Source organism: Chiloscyllium punctatum, chromosome 18 (assembly GCF_047496795.1).
Source record: "Chiloscyllium punctatum isolate Juve2018m chromosome 18, sChiPun1.3, whole genome shotgun sequence".
Classification (NCBI taxonomy): Eukaryota; Metazoa; Chordata; class Chondrichthyes; order Orectolobiformes; family Hemiscylliidae; genus Chiloscyllium; species Chiloscyllium punctatum.
Genome location: NC_092756.1, coordinates 72,791,857 through 72,809,423, shown reverse-complemented (window position 1 = coordinate 72,809,423; position 17,567 = coordinate 72,791,857). Strand labels below are relative to the sequence as shown.

The 17,567-nt window shown below is 47.7% G+C and overlaps 5 non-coding genes across 5 annotated transcripts; 2 read left to right on the top strand and 3 right to left on the bottom strand.

The window, feature by feature from the left end:
* Positions 1-845: 845 nt before the first annotated feature.
* Positions 846-918, top strand: trnar-ccu (transfer RNA arginine (anticodon CCU)). Its single transcript has one exon. It is a non-coding gene; the product is annotated as a tRNA-Arg (tRNA).
* Positions 919-2,857: 1,939 nt separating this feature from the next.
* On the bottom strand, positions 2,858-2,930 carry trnar-ucu (transfer RNA arginine (anticodon UCU)). Its single transcript has one exon. It is a non-coding gene; the product is annotated as a tRNA-Arg (tRNA).
* A 4,701-nt stretch (positions 2,931-7,631) lies between these two features.
* trnar-ccu (transfer RNA arginine (anticodon CCU)) lies at positions 7,632-7,704 on the top strand. Its single transcript has one exon. It is a non-coding gene; the product is annotated as a tRNA-Arg (tRNA).
* A 1,279-nt stretch (positions 7,705-8,983) lies between these two features.
* Positions 8,984-9,056, bottom strand: trnar-ucu (transfer RNA arginine (anticodon UCU)). Its single transcript has one exon. It is a non-coding gene; the product is annotated as a tRNA-Arg (tRNA).
* A 7,428-nt stretch (positions 9,057-16,484) lies between these two features.
* On the bottom strand, positions 16,485-16,557 carry trnar-ccu (transfer RNA arginine (anticodon CCU)). Its single transcript has one exon. It is a non-coding gene; the product is annotated as a tRNA-Arg (tRNA).
* Between the last annotated feature and the right edge of the window lie 1,010 nt (positions 16,558-17,567).

The window sequence follows — 17,567 nt, the reverse complement described above, 5'->3', positions numbered from 1 at the left end:
GAGGTATTCACAAAAGCAAGGGGATGTGATGGATGGCAGTTATAGGAAGGGGGGAATGTCTCAGATAGTCACATTGATGGGTTAACGGCAGGAAAGGTAAGAGAGGTAGGCAGGTAATGCAGGATTCTTCTGTGGTTATCCCCATTTCAAACAAATATGTTGTTTTGGAAAATGTAGGGGGTGATGGATTCTCAGGGGAATGTAGCAAGAACAGCCAAGTGTCTGGTATTGAGACTGGCTCTCATGCAATGAGAGGTACGTCAGGTTCCAAGAGATCAATCGTGTTCGGGGACTCTCTAGCCCGAGTCACAGACAGATGCGTGTGGACCACTTCCACCGCTGTGACTGTGTGTTCAACCTCATCCGTCCACTTTTCCAGGTCTCCCAGCTGCTGTTCATGCTTCTGCAGCATGACAGAGATCGGGGCCAGATTCACCTTTAATCTGCTTCCCCAACATCTCACGAGATTTCGCGAGCTCCTTCCCCAGGGCCTGGTAGGTAATCGAGTCCGAGGATCCTGCAGGCTGGGCCGGGGGCCTGGCCCTGGACACTGCTCCTCCTTTTTCAACATCTCTGGACGATGAAAACGCAGGTAAGTTGATTTTTCACAATGTCCTGGGACTCCACAACCTTTTCAGAGTCCCAGGATATCGCGATGGTCTGGATTGGGTGGGATAGAAATTCTTCCCCCTTGTGCTGTGGTGCGAAGCTCTGCAACATGATCGTCTGAGATCACCGCCATCTTGGATCCCCAGAGTGCAGTGAGAGAATAAAACTCAGAAAAACACACAATGAGAGGTCAGGGTGCAGTATTTAAAGGCTGCTATTTTTGTGCCAACTATGCAGCCCCAGTGGCCTAATGGATAAGGCATTGGCCTCCTAAACCAGGGATTGTGGGTTCAAGTCCCATCTGGGGTGTTGGCCTCTTCCTTGTGTGTCCTTGCTCTTTCATCCACTTTGCAAACATCCCCATCTCTGCATTCAGTTGATGGGATGTGGTGTCCCACGTTGCCTTATACAAGGGTTTTGGGGATCTGCAGGATTAAGGCGAAATTCCCTGAAAGCGACAGCACAGTCACAATGGCTGTAAAACCTGCTGAGATTCTCCTGGGGATGGCATGGTGGCTCAGTGGGTATCTCTGCTGCCTCACAGTGTCAGGGACCTGGCTTTGATTCCTCCCTTGGGTGTCTGTTTGTGCAGAGTTTGCACATTCTCTCCATGGGGTACTTCGGGTGCTTTGGTTTCCTCCCACAGCCCAAAGATGTGCAGGTTCGGTGGATTGGCTTTGGGGAATGCAGGGTGAGAGGATAGGGGTTGGGCCTAGGTGGGATGCTCTTCAGAGGGTCAGTGTGGATGTGATGGGCTGAATGGCCTCCTCCCACCCCACTCTAGGGCTTCTCTGAACAAGTTTGGAGCAGATGCTCAAAGGCCCAGTCAAGGCTTCGTGAAGGGTCTGCCATCCAGGTGTGTGTCCCTATGCTCCTTTTCCCTGATCTTCCCAAATGTTCAAATCAACATCATCACATTAAAGATATTTTGTTTCTTGTCTTAATGAGAAGGGATTTGCCTTCAAGAGCACATAGGATTTGGATGTTGTCTCTTGAGGTTTGCTGATGAAACCGTTGATGTGCAGGGCCAACTGCAGATAATGGCAGAGACACTCTCCAGTGGTGACTGTCAGCGTTACCAGTCGTGAAGACTTCATCCAAGAAACTGACGGTGATCTTGGCTGCAGGTAATCTGGGCTTCAGCTGGTAATGTTGACAGAATATAGCTTAGACTGACACCAACACAACCAAAACAGAAGTTGCTTTGTCCATAGATTGGTAGGTCTATCTGTTGGAAACTGGTGACCTCATGGGTAAGGCACTAACTTCCTAAACCAGAGATTATGGGCTCAAGTCTTATTTGGGGTTTTGATTTTGTTGAAACCTTCACTGTGCAACTGATCTCAATCCTGTGTGGTCATGTGACCATGGCAACAAAATCAGGCATTCTCAATTGATCCTCAGCTGGAGAAATTTGACCGGATAGAAAATTGGCCAAACTAAATTAAACAGCAGCTATCAGCTCCAGAGAACAGTGGAGCTAAGATCAAAGAGTTACCAAGATTCAAGAAGAACCAGTTCCAATCAGACTGAGGGTTGTATATTGGAGAAGTGTCAGCCTGAGTCACTCCACTTTATAGCTGCTGGCATGACAACAGTGAAGGGTATTGGTGTGACCCCAGTGGATGATGTGAACCCAGCTCATGACCGTATTGGCCAAAGCCACAGAAGATTCTGGAAGATCAGGGACAGGAGAGGAGGAAAACACACCTGAACGCCAAACCCTTAGCAAAGCCTTGACTGGGTCCTGCAGTGGAGCTCTGAGCATCTGCTCCAAAACTGTTCATAAAAGTCCTCGCGTGAGTAGTGCAGGCCATTCAGCCCATCTCATCCACACTGACCCTCTGAAGAGCATCCCATTAGGACCCAACCCCTATCCTCTCACCCTGCATTCCCCAAAGCCAATCCACCGAACCTGCACATCTTTGGACTGTGGGAGGAAACCAAAGCATCCGGAATACCCCATGGAGAGGATGTGCAAAGTCTATGCAAATAAACACCCAAGGGAGGAATCAAAGCCAGGACCCTGACATTGTGAGGCAGTCGTGCTACCCACTGAGCCACCATGCCATCCCCAGGAGAATCTCAGCAGGTTTTCAGCCATTCTGACTGTGCTTTCCCTTTCAGACAATTCACCTCAATCCTGCAAAACTTGTGCAAGAAGACGTTGGGCACCACTTCCCATCAACTGAATGCAGACTTTCCCAAAGTTGATTAGAAATCAAGTTGACGAAGGGCAAGTGACTGACACCCCAGATGGGACTCAAACCCACAATCCCTGGCTTAGAAGGCCAGTACCATATCCATTAGGCCACTGGGGCCACATGGCAGGCTGAAATTCACAGCCTTTATGTACTGTACCTGAACTCTCATACTGTGTGTTTCTGAGTGTTATCCTCTCACTGATTGTTTTTTACCCCGACCATCTCATGCTAAATTGCTGGCTGCTTGATTAATCAATCTCACTTCCCATTTGTCCCCAAACGGACAAACGAGAAATTAACCAAGCTCCAATGTTGCACAACTCAATTCTGAGGAACATGGAGCAGACGAGAAAATAGCAAAGGGCTCAATGTTATTTTGTGCAGCACCTTGAAGATATTTGCAGTTAGTGGGGAAGGAGTAAGTGGAGATGTTGCAAAACAGCTGCATTGAGGACAAATCAACAGAATCATAGCAGGCATTCAGCCCATTGTGGCTGTGCTGTCTCTTTCATACAATTCACCCCAAGATCTCCCAATTCCTGCAATTACCTTGTGCAAGTTTCTAATAATCATCATTAAAAATCAGACAACACCAGGTTGTAGTCCAACAGGTTTATCTCAAAGTACTAGCTTTCGGAGCGCTGCTGCTTCGTCAGGTGGTTGTGGAGTATAAGATTGTAAGACACAGAATTTATGGCAAAAGGTTTACAGTGTGATGTCACTGAAATTATATGTTGAAAAAAATCTGGATTGTGTGTGAAGTCTCTCATATTTTAGAATGACCAGGTTGGTTCCAGTTCTTTAATGTGTAAATCACAAAACGTTTTTCATTGCCAAGTGAAATGGCAAGCTGTCCAATAAAAGCTAAATGCTGTGAATGCTGGAAATCTGAAACAGAGAAAATGCTGGAGAAATCATGACTCAAAAACATGATTGAGTTTTCTGAAAAAGTCACAAAGAGGATTGATGAGGGCAGAGCGGTGGATGTGATCTATATGGACTTCAGTAACGCGTTCGACAAAGTTCCCCATGGGAGGCTGATCAGCAAGGTTAGATCTCATGGAATACAGGGAGAACTAGCTATTTGGATACAGAACTGGCTCAAAGGTCGGAGACAGAGGATGGTGGTGGAGGGTTGTTTTTCAGACTGGAGCCCTGTGACCAATGGAGTGCCACAAGAATCAGTGCTGGGTCCACTACTTTCCGTCATTTATATATATGTTAGTATGATTGTGAGGTATCATTAGTAAGTTTGCAGATGACACCAAAATTGGAGGTGTAGTGGACAGCAAAGAAGGTTACCTCAGATTACAACGGGATCTTGATTAGAAGGGCCGATGAGCTGAGGAGTGATGGGTGGAGTTTAATTTAGATCAATGTGAGGTGCTGCATTTTGGGAAAGCAAATCTTAGCTGGGCTTATAGACTTAATGGGAATGTCCCAGGGAGTGTTGGTGAACAAAGAGACCTTAGAGTGTAGGTTCATAGCTCCTTGAAAGTAGAGTCGGGGATCGATAGGATCGTGAAGAAGGCGTTTGGTATGCTTTCCTTGATTCTAAATCAGTTGTGTACAGTCTATGCAGAGAGATAAGAACCAACAAAACATTGGAATGTTGACACTTCTCAAACCTTCTGGATCGTTGTGAACAAAAAGGCATTTTGTGCTTGGGCAGGAACCGATCACTGTTCATTGTCAGGCACCTAGAGGGTCTGAGAATTGAAAGAACGATGTGATAATTTGTTAGAAAGACCTGAGACTGTGTTGTTTCCCCTGTTACACATTGGCAGCAGCTGCCCGAAACTTTAGTGTATCCCTCAACATGTCATTTGAGATGTTGGAACATGCTGGGATGTAATACTCGAATGATGCCAAGACTTTACACTGGCAAATGGCTATGTGTGCCCTAGTAGCATATTGGGTAAACCACTGTCCTCCTAAGTGTGGGATTGTGAGTTTAATTTACCTCTGGGCTGCTTACGTTTTAAGCTTGGTCTTTGTAGCTGACTCTTGTCCCATGCCAACTTCATCACGATCCAAATTGACTGCATTTTTCAAACTACTCTGTTCAAAATAACTGTGCCTGTGTTGAGATTATGGCGAATGATGTGTAATAGAAACTTGCACAAGGCAATTCCAGGATTTGGGTGATCTTGGGGAGAATTGTCTGAAAGAGACAGTGCAGCCACAATGGGCTGAATGCCCGCTAAGATTCTGTAGATTTAGAACATACTACATAGACCATAGAACAGTACAGCACCGAACAGGCCCTTCAGCCCACGATGCTGTGCCGTCCATTGATCCTCATGTAGGCACCCTCAAATGTCTATGACCATATGCATGTCCAGCAGTTTCTTAAATGTCCCCAATGACCTTGCTTCCAGAACTGCTGCTGGCAACGCATTCCATGCTCTCAAAACTCTCTGTGTAAAGAACCCCGCTCTGACATCCCCTCTATACTTTCCTCCAACCAGCTTAAAATTATGACCCCTGGTGTTCGCCATTTCTGCCCTGGGAAATAGTCTCTGGCTGTCGACTCTATCCATGCCTCTCATTATCTTGTATACCTCAATTAGGTCCCCTCTCCTCCTCCTTTTCTCCAATGAGAATAGTCCGAGTTCAGTCAACCTCTCTTCATAAGATAAGCCCTCCAGTCCAGGCAGCATCCTGGTAAACCTCCTCTGAACCCTCTCCAAAGCATCCACATCTTTCCTATTATAGGGCGACCAGAACTGGACACAGTATTCCAAGTGCGGTCTAACCAAAGAAAGCATTTGTCCTCAATGCAACTTTTTGCAACATCTCCACCTACTTCCTCCCCACTAACTGCAAATATCTTGAAAGAGTTGCACAAAATAACATTGAGCCCTTTGCTATTTTCCTGTCTGCTCCATTTTCCTCAGATGTGAGTTGTGCAATGTTGGAGTTTGGTTGGTTTCTTGTCTGTCTGTTTGGGGACAAATGGGAAGTGAGATTGATTTATCAAGCAGCCAATTTTTTTGCATGAGTTGGAAGTTGTAAAAAACAATTAGTGCGAACATAAAACTGAGAAAAACACAATATGAACCATCAGGGTGCAGTATTTAAAGGCTGCCAGTTTAACAGCAGATGCGTAGCCCCAGTGGCCGAATGGATAAGATGTTGGGCTCCTAAATCAGGGCTCGTGGGTTCAAATCCCCTCCTGAGTGCCTAACTTTCATAGGTTGCCTTCTTCGAACTTGACTTCTAATCTACATCATAAACATCCCCATGTCTGCATTCAGTTGATGGGAAGTGCTGTCCAACATGAACTTGCACAAAGTTGTCGGGGATCTGCAGGATTGGGTCGAAATTGCCTGAAAGAGACAGCAGAGCCACAATGGGGAAAGAACTGCTGAGATTCTCCTGGGACTGGCATGGTGACTCACAGTGTCAGGGACCTGGCTTTGATTCTTCCCTTGGGTGTCTGTTTGTGTCGAGTTTGCACATTCTCTCCATGGGGTACTCGGAGTGCATTGTGTTCCTCCCACAGCCCAAAGATGTGCAGGTTCGGTGGATTGGTTTTGGGGAATGCAGGGTGAGAGGATAGGGATTGGGCCTGGATGGGATGCTCTTCAGAGGCTGAGTGTGGTCTTGATGGGCTGAATGGCTTGTCCCCCTCACTCTAGGGCTTTTATGAACAAGTTTGGAGCAGATGGTCAGAGCTCTGCTGCAGATCCCAGTCAAGGCTTTGCTCAAGGACTGGCATCCAGGTGTGTGTTCATATCCTTCTTTTCCCTGACCTTCCAGAATGTTCTGTAGCTTTGGTCAAAGGGGTCATGAGCCGGGTTCACATCATCCAATGGGGTCACATTGCCAAGTGTTCGACAACGGATTTACTCAGACTGACACTTCCAGTCATCGAGTCATAGAGATGTCCAGCACAGAAACACACCCTCGGTCCAACCCGTCCATGCCGAACAGATATCCCAACCCAATCTAGTCCCACCTTCCAGCACCTGGCCCATCTCCCTCCAAACTCTTCCTATTCATATACCCATCCAGATGCCTTTTAAACGATGTAATCGTACCAGCCTCCACCACTTCCTCTGGCAGCTCATTCCACACACACACACCACGCTCTGCCTGAAAAAGTTGCCCCTTAGGTCTCCTTTATATCTTTTCCCTCTCGCCCTAACCCAAGCCCTCTAGTTCTGGAGTCCCCCACCCCAGGGAAAAGACCTTGGCGGTTTACCCTATTCATGCTCCTCATGATTTTATAAACCTCTGTAAGGTCACCCCTCAGCCTCCGATGCTTGGATCCTATCCTTAGAGGAACTGGTATCAGCTTCCACCACTGTGACTGTGTGTTCAACCTCATCCGTCCTCTTTTCCAGGTCTCCCAGCTGCTGTTCATGCTTCTGCAGCATGATAGAGATCGGGGCCAGATTCACCTCTATCTGCTTCCCCAACATCTCGCGAGATTTCGCAAGCTCCTTCCCCAGGGCCTGGTAGGTAATCGAGCCCGAGGATCCTGCAGGCTGGGCCGGGGGCCTGGCCCCGGACACTGCTCCTCCCTTCTTCAACATCCCTGGACGATGAAAACGCAGGTAAGTTGATTTTTCACAATGTCCTGGGACTCCACAATCTTTTCCGAGTCCCAGGATATCGTGATGGTCCGGATTGGGTGGGATAGAAATTCTTCCCCCTTGTGCTGTGGTGCGAAGCTCTGCAACATGATCGTCTGAGATCACCGCCATCTTGGATCCCCAGAGTGCAGTGAGAGAATAAAACTCAGAAAAACCCACAATGAGAGGTCAGGGTGCAGTATTTAAAGGCTGCTATTTTTGCTTTAACTGTGCAGCCCCAGTGGCCTAATGGATAAGGCATTGGCCTCCTAAGCCAGGGATTGTGGATTCAAGTCCCATCTGGGGTAATGGACGCTTCCTTGTGTGTCCTCGCTCTTTATTCCACTTTGCAAACATCTGCATGGGATGTGGGGGATCCCCAAACAAGTCGTTTGGGGATCTGCAGGATGAAGGCTGAATTCCCTGAAAGAGACAGCACAGTCCGAATTACAAATTGGACATCATCATAAATACCAAACATGCAGGTATTCTGTGGTTCAGCTGGTAATGTTGACAGAATATCGCTTACTCTGACACCAACACAACCAAAACAGAAGCTGCTTTGTCCATCGATTGGTCGGTCTATCTGTTGGAGCCCCAGTGATCTCATGGGTAAGGCACTAACTTCCTAAACCAGAGATTGTGGGCTCAAATCTTATTTGGGGTTTTGATTTTGTTGAAACCTTCACTGTGCAGCTGATCTCAATCCTGTGTGGTCACGTGACCATGGCAACAAAATCAGGCATTCTCAATTGATCCTCAACTGGAGATATTTGACCTGATAGAAAATTAGCCAAACTAAATTAAACAGCAGCTGTCAGCTCCAGAGAACAGTGCAACGAAGATCAAAGAGCTACAAAGATTCAAGAAGAACCAGTTCCAACCAGACTGAGGGTTGTATATTGGAGAAGTGTCAGCCTGAGTCAATCCACTTTATAGCTCCTGGCATGACAACAGTGAAGGGTATTGGTGTGACCCCATTGGATGATGTGAACCCAGGTCATGACCGTATTGGCCAAAGCCACAGAAGATTTTGGAAGATCAGGGACAGGAGAAGAGGAAAACACACCTGAACGCCAAACCCTTAGCAGGGTCCTGCAGTGGAGCTCTGACCATCTGCTCCAAACCTGTTCATAAAAGTCCTTGCGTGAGTTGTGCAGGCCATTCAGCCCATCTCATCCACACTGACCCTCTGAAGAGCATCCCATCCACGCCCAACCCCTATCCTCTCACCCTGCATTCCCCAAAGCCAATCCACCGAACCTGCACATCTTTTGGACTGTGGGAGGAAACCAAAGGACCCAAAATACCCCTTGGAGGGAATGTACCAACTCTACACAAACAGACACCCAAGGGAGGAATCAAAGCCAGGTCCCTGACACTGTGAGGCAGCAGTGCTACCCACTGAGCCACCATGCCATCCCCAGGAGAATCTCAGCAGGTTTTCCAGCCATTGTGACTGTGCTGTCTCTTTCAGACGATTCACCTCAATCCTGCATGGAGATGTTGAGCACCACTTTCCATCAACTGAATGCAGATTTTCCCAAAGTATATGAGAAATCAAGTTGACAAAGAGCAAGTGACTGACACCCCAGATGGGACTCGGTCCCACAATCCCTGGCTTAGAAGGCCAGTGCCATATCCATTAGGCCACTGGGGTCACACACTGAGCAGAAAATCACAGCCATTATGTACTGCACCCGACCTCTCAGACTGTGTGTTTCTGAGTGTTATACTCTCACTGATTGTTTTTTACCCCTTCCATCTCATGCTAAATTGTTGGCTGCTTGATAAATCAATCTCACTTCCCATTTGTCCCCAAACGGACAGACGAGAAATTAACCAAACTCCAATGTTGCACAACTCAAGTCTGAGGGATATGGAGCAGACAAGAAAATAGCAAAGGGCTCAATGTTATTTTGTGTAGCACCTTGAAGATATTTGCAGTTTGTGGGGAAGGAGTAAGTGGAGATGTTGCAAACAGCTGCATTGAGGACAAATCAACAGAATCATAGCAGGCATTCAGCCCATTGTGGCTGTGCTGTCTCTTTCAGACAATTCACCCCAAGATCTCCCAATTCCTGCAATTACCTTGTGCAAGTTTCCAATATGCATTGTTAAAAATCAGATAACACCAGGTTGTAGTTCAATAGGTTTATCTCAAAGTACTAGCTTTCGGAGCACTGCTGCTTCGTCAGGTGGTTGTGGAGTATAAGATTGGAAGACACAGAATTTATGGCAAAAGTTTACAGTGTGATGTCACTGAAAGTATATATTGAAAAAAATCTGGATTGTGTGTGAAGTCTCTCATCTTTTAGAATGACCAGGTTGGTTCCAGTTCTTTCATGTGTAAATCAAAAAACGTTTTTCATTGCCAAGTGAAATGGCAAGCTGTCCAATAAAAGCTAAATGCTGTGAATGCTGGAAATCTGAAACAGAGAAAATGCTGGAGAAATCATGACTCAAAAACATGATTGAGTTTTCTGAAAAAGTCACAAAGAGGATTGATGAGGGCAGAGCGGTGGATGTGATCTATATGGACTTCAGTAAGGATTTCGACAAGGTTCCCCATGGGAGACTGATCAGCAAGGTTAGATCTCATGGAATACAGGGAAAAATAGCTATTTGGATACAGAACTGGCTCAAAGGTAGGAGACAGAGGATGGTGGTGGAGCGTTGTTTTTCAGACTGGAACCCTGTGTCCAATGGAGTGCCACAAGAATCAGTGCTGGGTCCACTACTTTCCATCATTTATATATATGTTAGTATCATTATGAGGTATCATTAGTAAGTTTGCAGATGACACCAAAATTGGAGGTGTAGTGGACAGCAAAGAAGGTTCCCTCAGATTACAACGGGATCTTGATTAGAAGGGCCGATGAGCTGAGGAGTGATGGGTGGAGTTTAATTTAGATCAATGTGAGGTGCTGCATTTTGGGAAAGCAAATCTTAGCAGGGCTTATAGACTTAATGGGAATGTCCCAGGGAGTGTTGGTGAACAAAGAGACCTGAGAGTGTAGGTTCATAGCTCCTTGAAAGTAGAGTCGCAGATCGATAGGATAGTGAAGAAGGCGTTTGGTATGCTTTCCTTGATTCTAAATCAGTTGTGTACAGTCTATGCAGAGAGATAAGAACCAACAAAACATTGGAATGTTGACATTTCTCAAAGCTTCTGTCTCGTTGTGAACAAAAAGGCATTTTGTACTTGGGCAGGAACCAATCTCTGTTCATTGTAAGGCACCGAGAGGGTCTGCAAATTGAAAGAACGATGTGATAATTTGTCAGAAAGACCTGAGACTGTGTTGTTTCCCTGTTACACCATGGCAGCAGCTGACTGAAACTTGAGTGTATCCCTCAACATGTCATCTGAGATGTTGGAACATGCTGGGCTGTAACACTCGCTTGATGCCAAGACTTTACACTGGCAAATGGCTATGTGTGCCCTAGTAGCATATTGGGTAAACCACTGACCTCCTAAGTGTGGGATTGTGGGTTTAATTTCCCTCTGGGCTGCTTACGTTTTAAGCTTGGTCTTTGGAGCTGACTTTTGTCCCATGATTCCTGAAGAAGGGGTGATGCCCGAATCGTCGATTCTCCTGTTCCTTGGATGCTGCCTGACCTGCTGCGCTTTTCCAGCATCACATTTTCAGCTCTGATCTCCAGCATCTGCAGTCCTCACTTTCTCCTCGACTTTTGTCCCATGCCAACTTTATCACGATCCAAATTGACTGCATTTTTAACTACTCTGTTCAAAATCACTGTGCATGTGTTGAGATTATGGCGAATGATGTGTAATAGAAACTTGCACAAGGCAATTCTAGGATTTGGGAGATCTTGGGGAGAATTGTCTGAAAGAGACAGCGCAGCCACGATGGGCTGAATGCCCGCTAAGATTCTGTTGATTTAGAACATAGAACATAGAACATAGAACAGTACAGCACCGAACAGGCCCTTCAGCCCACGATGTTGTGCTGACCATTGATCCTCATGTATGCACCCTCAAATGTCTGTGACCATATGCATGTCCAGCAGTTTCTTAAATGTCCCCATTGACCTTGCTTCCAGAACTGCTGCTGGCAACGCATTCCATGCTCTCAAAACTCTCTGTGTAAAGAACCCGACTCTGACATCCCCTCTATACTTTCCTCCAACCAGCTTAAAATTATGACCCCTGGTGTTAGCCATTTCTGCCCTGGGAAATAGTGTCTGGCTACCGACTCTATCCATGCCTCTCATTATCTTGTATACCTCAATTAGGTCCCCTCTCCTCCTCCTTTTCTCCAATGAGAAAAGGCTGAGCTCAGTCAACCTCTCTTCATAAGATAAGCCCTCCAGTCCAGGCAGCATCCTGGTAAAACTCCTCTGAACCCTCTCCAAAGCATCCACATCTTTCCTATAATAGGGCGACCAGACCTGGACGCAGTATTCCAAGTGCGGTCGAACCAAAGAAAGCATTTGTCCTCAATGCAACCTTTTGCAACATCTCCACCTACTTCTTCCCCACTAACTGCAAATATCTTGAAAGAGCTGCACAAAATAACATTGAACCCTTTGCTATTTTCCTGTCTGCTCCATTTTCCTCAGATGTTAGTTGTGCAATGTTGGAGTTTGGTTGGTTTCTTGTCTGTCCGTTTGGGGACAAATGGGAAGCGAGATTGATTTATCAAGCAGCCAATTTTTTAGCATGAGATGGAAGTTGTAAAAACCAATCAGTGAGAGTATAAAACTGAGAAAAACACAGTATGAGCCATCAGGGTGCAGTATTTAAAGGCTGCCAGTTTAACAACAGACATGTAGCCCCAGTGGCCTAATGGATAAGATATTGGGCTCCTCACCAGGGATTGTGGGTCCAAATCCTATCCTGAGTGGCTAACGTTCATAGGTTGCCCTTTTTGAACTTTACTTCTAATCTACATTATAAACATCCCCATGTCTGCATTGAGTCGATGGGAAGTGCTGTCCAACATGAACTTGCACAAAGTTGTCGGGGATCTGCAGGATTGGGTCGAAATTGCGTGAAAGAGACAGCAGAGCCACAATGGGGAAAGAACTGCTGAGATTCTCCTGGGGCTGGCATGGTGACTCACAGTGTCAGGGACCTGGCTTTGATTCCTCCCTTGGGTGTCTGTTTGTGTCGAGTTTGCACATTCTCTCCATGGGGTACTCGGAGTGCATTGTGTTCCTCCCACAGCCCAAAGATGTGCAGGTTCGGTGGATTGGTTTTGGGGAATGCAGGGTGAGAGGAGAGGGATTGGGCCTGGATGGGATGCTCTTCAGAGGGTGAGTGTGGACTTGCTGGGGTGAATGGCTTGTCCCCCTCACTCTAGGGCTTTTATGAACAAGTTTGGAGCAGATGGTCAGAGCTCTGCTGCAGATCCCAGTCAAGGCTTTGCAAAGGGACTGGCATCCAGGTGTGTGTTCATATCCTTCTTTTCCCTGATCTTCCAGAATGTTCTGTAGCTTTGGCCAAAAGAGTTATGAGCTGGGTTCACCTCATCCAATGGGGTCACATTGGCAGGAGCTAGACAACGGATTTACTCAGACTGACACTTCCAGTCATCGAGTCATAGAGATGTACAGCCCAGAAACACACCCTCGGTCCAACCCGTCCATGCCGTACAGATATCCCGACCAAATCTAGTCCCACCTGCCGGCACCCGGCCCATCTCCCTCCAAACTCTTCCTATTCATATACCCATCCAGATGCCTTTTAAACGATGTAATTGTACCAGCCTCCACCACTTCCTCTGGCAGCTCATTCCACACACACACACCACCCTCTGCCTGAAAAAGTTGCCCCTTAGGTCTCTTTTTTCTCTTTTCCCTCTCACTCTAAACCTAAACCCTCTAGTTCTGGAGTCCCCCACCCCAGGGAAAAGACCTTGGCAGTTTACCCTATTCATGCTCCTCATGATTTTATAAACCTCTGTAAGGTCACCCCTCAGCCTCCGATGCTTGGATCCTATCCTTAGAGGAACTGGTATCAGCTTCCACCACTGTGACTGTGTGTTCAACCTCATCCGTCCTCTTTTCCAGGTCTCCCAGCTGCTGTTCATGCTTCTGCAGCATGATAGAGATCGGGGCCAGCTTCACCTCTATCTGCTTCACCAACATCTCGCGAGATTTCGCGAGCTCCTTCCCCAGGGCCTGGTAGGTTATCGAGTCCGAGGATCCTGCAGGCTGGGCCGGGGGCCTGGCCCCAGACACTGCTCCTCCCTTCTTCAACATCCCTGGACGATGAAAGTGCAGCTAAGTTGATTTTTCACAATATCCTGGGACACCACAACCCTTTCAGAGTCCCAGGATATCTCGATGGTCCGGATTGGGTGGGATAGAAATTCTTCCCCCTTGTGCTGTGGTGCAAAGCTCTGCATCATGATCGTCTGAGATCACCGCCATCTTGGATCCACAGATTGCTGTGAGAGTGAACAACTCAGAAAAACACACAATGAGAGGTCAGGGTGCAGTTGTTAAAGGCTACTATTTTTGCCTTAATCGTGCAGCCCCAGTGGCCTAATGGATAAGGCATTGGCCTCCTTCGTCAGGAATTGTGGGTTCAAAACCCATCTGGGGTTTCAGACCCTTCCTTCTGTGTCTTTAATCTTTCATCCACTTTGCAAACATCCCCATGTCTGCATTCAGTTGATGGGATGTGGTGTCCCATGTTGCCTTATACAAGTCTTTTGGGGATCTGCAGGATTAAGGCGAAATTCCCTGAAAGAGACAGGACAGTCACAATGGCTGAAAACCTGCTGAGATTCTCCTGGGGATGGCATGGTGGCTCAGTGGGTAGCACTGCTGCCTCACAGCATCAGGGACCTGGCTTTGATTCCTCCCTTGGGTGTCTGTTTGTGTCGAGTTTGCACATTCTCTCCATGGGGTACTCCGGGTGCTTTGGTTTCCTCCCACAGCCCAAAGATGTGCAGGTTCGGTGGATTGGCTTTGGGGAGTGCAGGGAGAGAGGATAGGGGTTGGGCCTGGATGGGATGCTCTTCAGAGGGTCAGTGTGGATGTGATGGTCTGAATGGCCTCCTCCCACCCCACACTAGGGCTTCTCTGAACAAGTTTGGAGCAGATGGTCAAAGGCCCAATCAAGGCTTCGTGAAGGGACTGCCATCCAGGTGTGTGTCCCTATGCTCCTTTTCCCTGATCTTCCCGAATGTTGAAATCAACATCATCACATTAAAGATATTTTGTTTCTTGTCTTAATGAGAAACGATTTGGCTTCAAGAGCACAAAGGTTTTGGATGTTGTCTCTTGAGGTTTGCTGATGAAACCGTTGATGTGCAGGGCCAACCGCAGATAATGGCAGAGACACTCTCCAGTGGTGACTGTCAGCGTTACCAGTCGTGAAGACTTCATCCAAGAAACTGACGGTGATCTTGACCGCAGTCTCACCATGGCCTGCAAATCACAATCGGCTTAACCAGACTCAAGAACTAAAGAGAAACCAAGAACATCTCACCGATATTACCAGGAAGGTTGGTCACAGCAAAGGATCAACAGCGAGACCGCAAAATATCATTTCATATCTGTCTGTGCTGGAATTTTCTGCTATCTTTCTCCATTGAAATAAACTCCAGCTGCTTTATTCTTCCTACCAAAGTGTATGACCTCACACGTTCCCACATTGTCTTTCATTTGCTGAGTTTTTGGCTACTCCCTTAACCCATCCATCTCCCTCTGTAAACTCTGTGAGTCAGCCTCAGCAGTTGCCTTCCCACAAATGTTTGTCCAATCTGTGGATGTGGCACTCCAAGTTCTCCAACGATGGCCTAACTACCTCATATCTCTATCATAGCCTCCTTGCAATTGTATTCAATACCTTGACTAAGAAAGGTAAGGACCCAAATGCATAGCCACAGCCCCATCAGTTCCAACCTTGAACACCCAGATTTCAATCATTTCCATTGACATATTGGACCTTATCATAAATACCAAACATGCAGGTAATCTGGGGTTCAGCTGGTAATGTTGACAGAATATAGCTTAGACTGACAGCAACACAACCAAAACAGAAGTTGCTTTGTCCATAGATTGGTAGCTCTATCTGTTGGAGCCCCAGTGATCTCATGGATAATGCACTAACTTCCTAAACCAGAGATTGTGGGCTCAAGTCTTATTTGGGGTTTTGATTTGTTGAAACCTTCACTGTGCAGCTGATCTCAATCCTGTGTGGTCACATGACCATGGCAACAAAATCAGGCATTCTCAATTGATCCTCAGCTGGAGAAATTTGACCTGACAGAAAATTGGCCAAACTAAATTAAACAGCAGCTATCACCTCCAGAGAAAAGTACAACTAAGATCAAAGAGCGACAAAGATTCGAGAAGAACCAGTTCCAACCAGACTGAGGGTTGTATATTGGAGAAGTGTCAGCCTGAGTCAATCCACTTTATAGCTCCTGGCATGACAACAGTGAAGGGTGACCCCATTGGATGATGTGAACCCAGCTCATGATCGTACTGGCCAAAGCCACAGAAGATTCTGGAAGATCAGGGAAAAGTAGGGTAGGAAACACACACCTGGATGCCACTTCCTTCACGAACCCTTGACTGGGCCTTGCAGTGGAGCTCTGACCATCTGCTCCAAACTTGTTCAGAGAAGCCCTAGAGTGGGGTGGGAGGAGGCCATTCAGCCCATCACATCCACACTGACCCTCTGAAGAGCATTTCATCCAGGCCCAACCCCTATCCTCTCACCCTGCATTCCCCAAAGCCAATCCACCGAACCTGCACATCTTTGGGCTGTGGGAGGAAACCAAAGCACCCGGAATACCCCATGGAGAGAATGTGCAAACTCGACACAAACAGACACCCAAGGGAGGAATCAAAGCCAGGTCCCTGATGCTGTGAGGCAGCAGTGCTACCCACTGAACCACCATGCCATCCCCAGGAGAATCTCAGCAGGTTTTCATCCATTGTGACTGTGCTGTCTCTTTCAGACGATTCACCCCTCCATTCTGCATATCCTCAACATTCTGTATTTTTCTGACACAAGGTACCACCAACCCAACACAGAGGAGATGAGAAATCGACTTGACCTTGGATGAAGATCCACCATGAAGACAAGGGTTAAAACATCAGACACCCCAGATGGGACTTGAACCCACAATCCCTGGCTTAGGAGGCCAGTGCCTAATCCATTCGGCCACTGAGGCCACATGTGTGATGTTAAAATGGCAGCTTTTAAGTTTTGTTTTGCAAGAACACACTGACTGTTTTAAGGTGTCGGATGGTGGTGGCCACGTACCGGACGTCTACCGCTGCCCTGCTCGCTATATCCTGTGGCAGCGTCCAGCCCAGGCCCCCACCATCCAGCACGTACCCGACCCTGGTCACCCTCACAGTCACGGCCCTCCCCTCCGACAGTCACTCGAACCCACGAGTACGGAGGTGCGGATTCCTGAGCAACGTCTCCCTGACGACAGCCGCTACTCCTGCCGGAGGGTAGGCGTGACGCGATTCGACCATGTTCCAGACCGTGAGCAGGTCCTGGTAAAAGACAGGCAGTGTCCTGAGAGTGACCTCCAAACCATCACGGTCGCTGAACAGGAGCTGAGTCTCGTAGTTGAGGTTACGCACCTGGTGGAAAAAATACGTCACCAGGGCACCCCGCCGAGGGGGGGGCTCAATGTAAAGGTATCGCTGCAAGGTCTGAAGGTGGAACGTCGCTACCTGGGTGTGAACGCACACCAGCGACTGACCGCCCTCCGCAATATGGAGACTCAGGACCTGCGCAGTGACCCAGTGCATCTTTTTGTCCCAGAAGAAGTGAACCAACATTCTCTGGATGTCAGTGACAAAACCAGGAGGAGGGACCAAAGTGACCAGCCGGTACCACAGCATGGCAGGCACCAGCTGGTTTATGACCAACACTCGACTCCTGTGAGACAGCACTCAGAGCAGTCCTGTCCAGAGGCCTGGGCGAGGTGAGACTTTGGCCTCCAGCTCCTGCCAGTTCCCCGGCCAGGATTCCTCAGCCGGGCTGAGGTAGACCCCCAGATCGAGGAGATGGTGGTACTCCAGCTGAACCCCCGTAACTCCTCCGGCAGAGACTCCACCCGTCACGGACTGACCAGTCGTCTGGAATATTGGGCCCAGTTGATCCTGGTGGAAGAGGCCGCTGAGTACAAGCCCTGGCACTCACACATCCTCTCCAGGTCAGCAG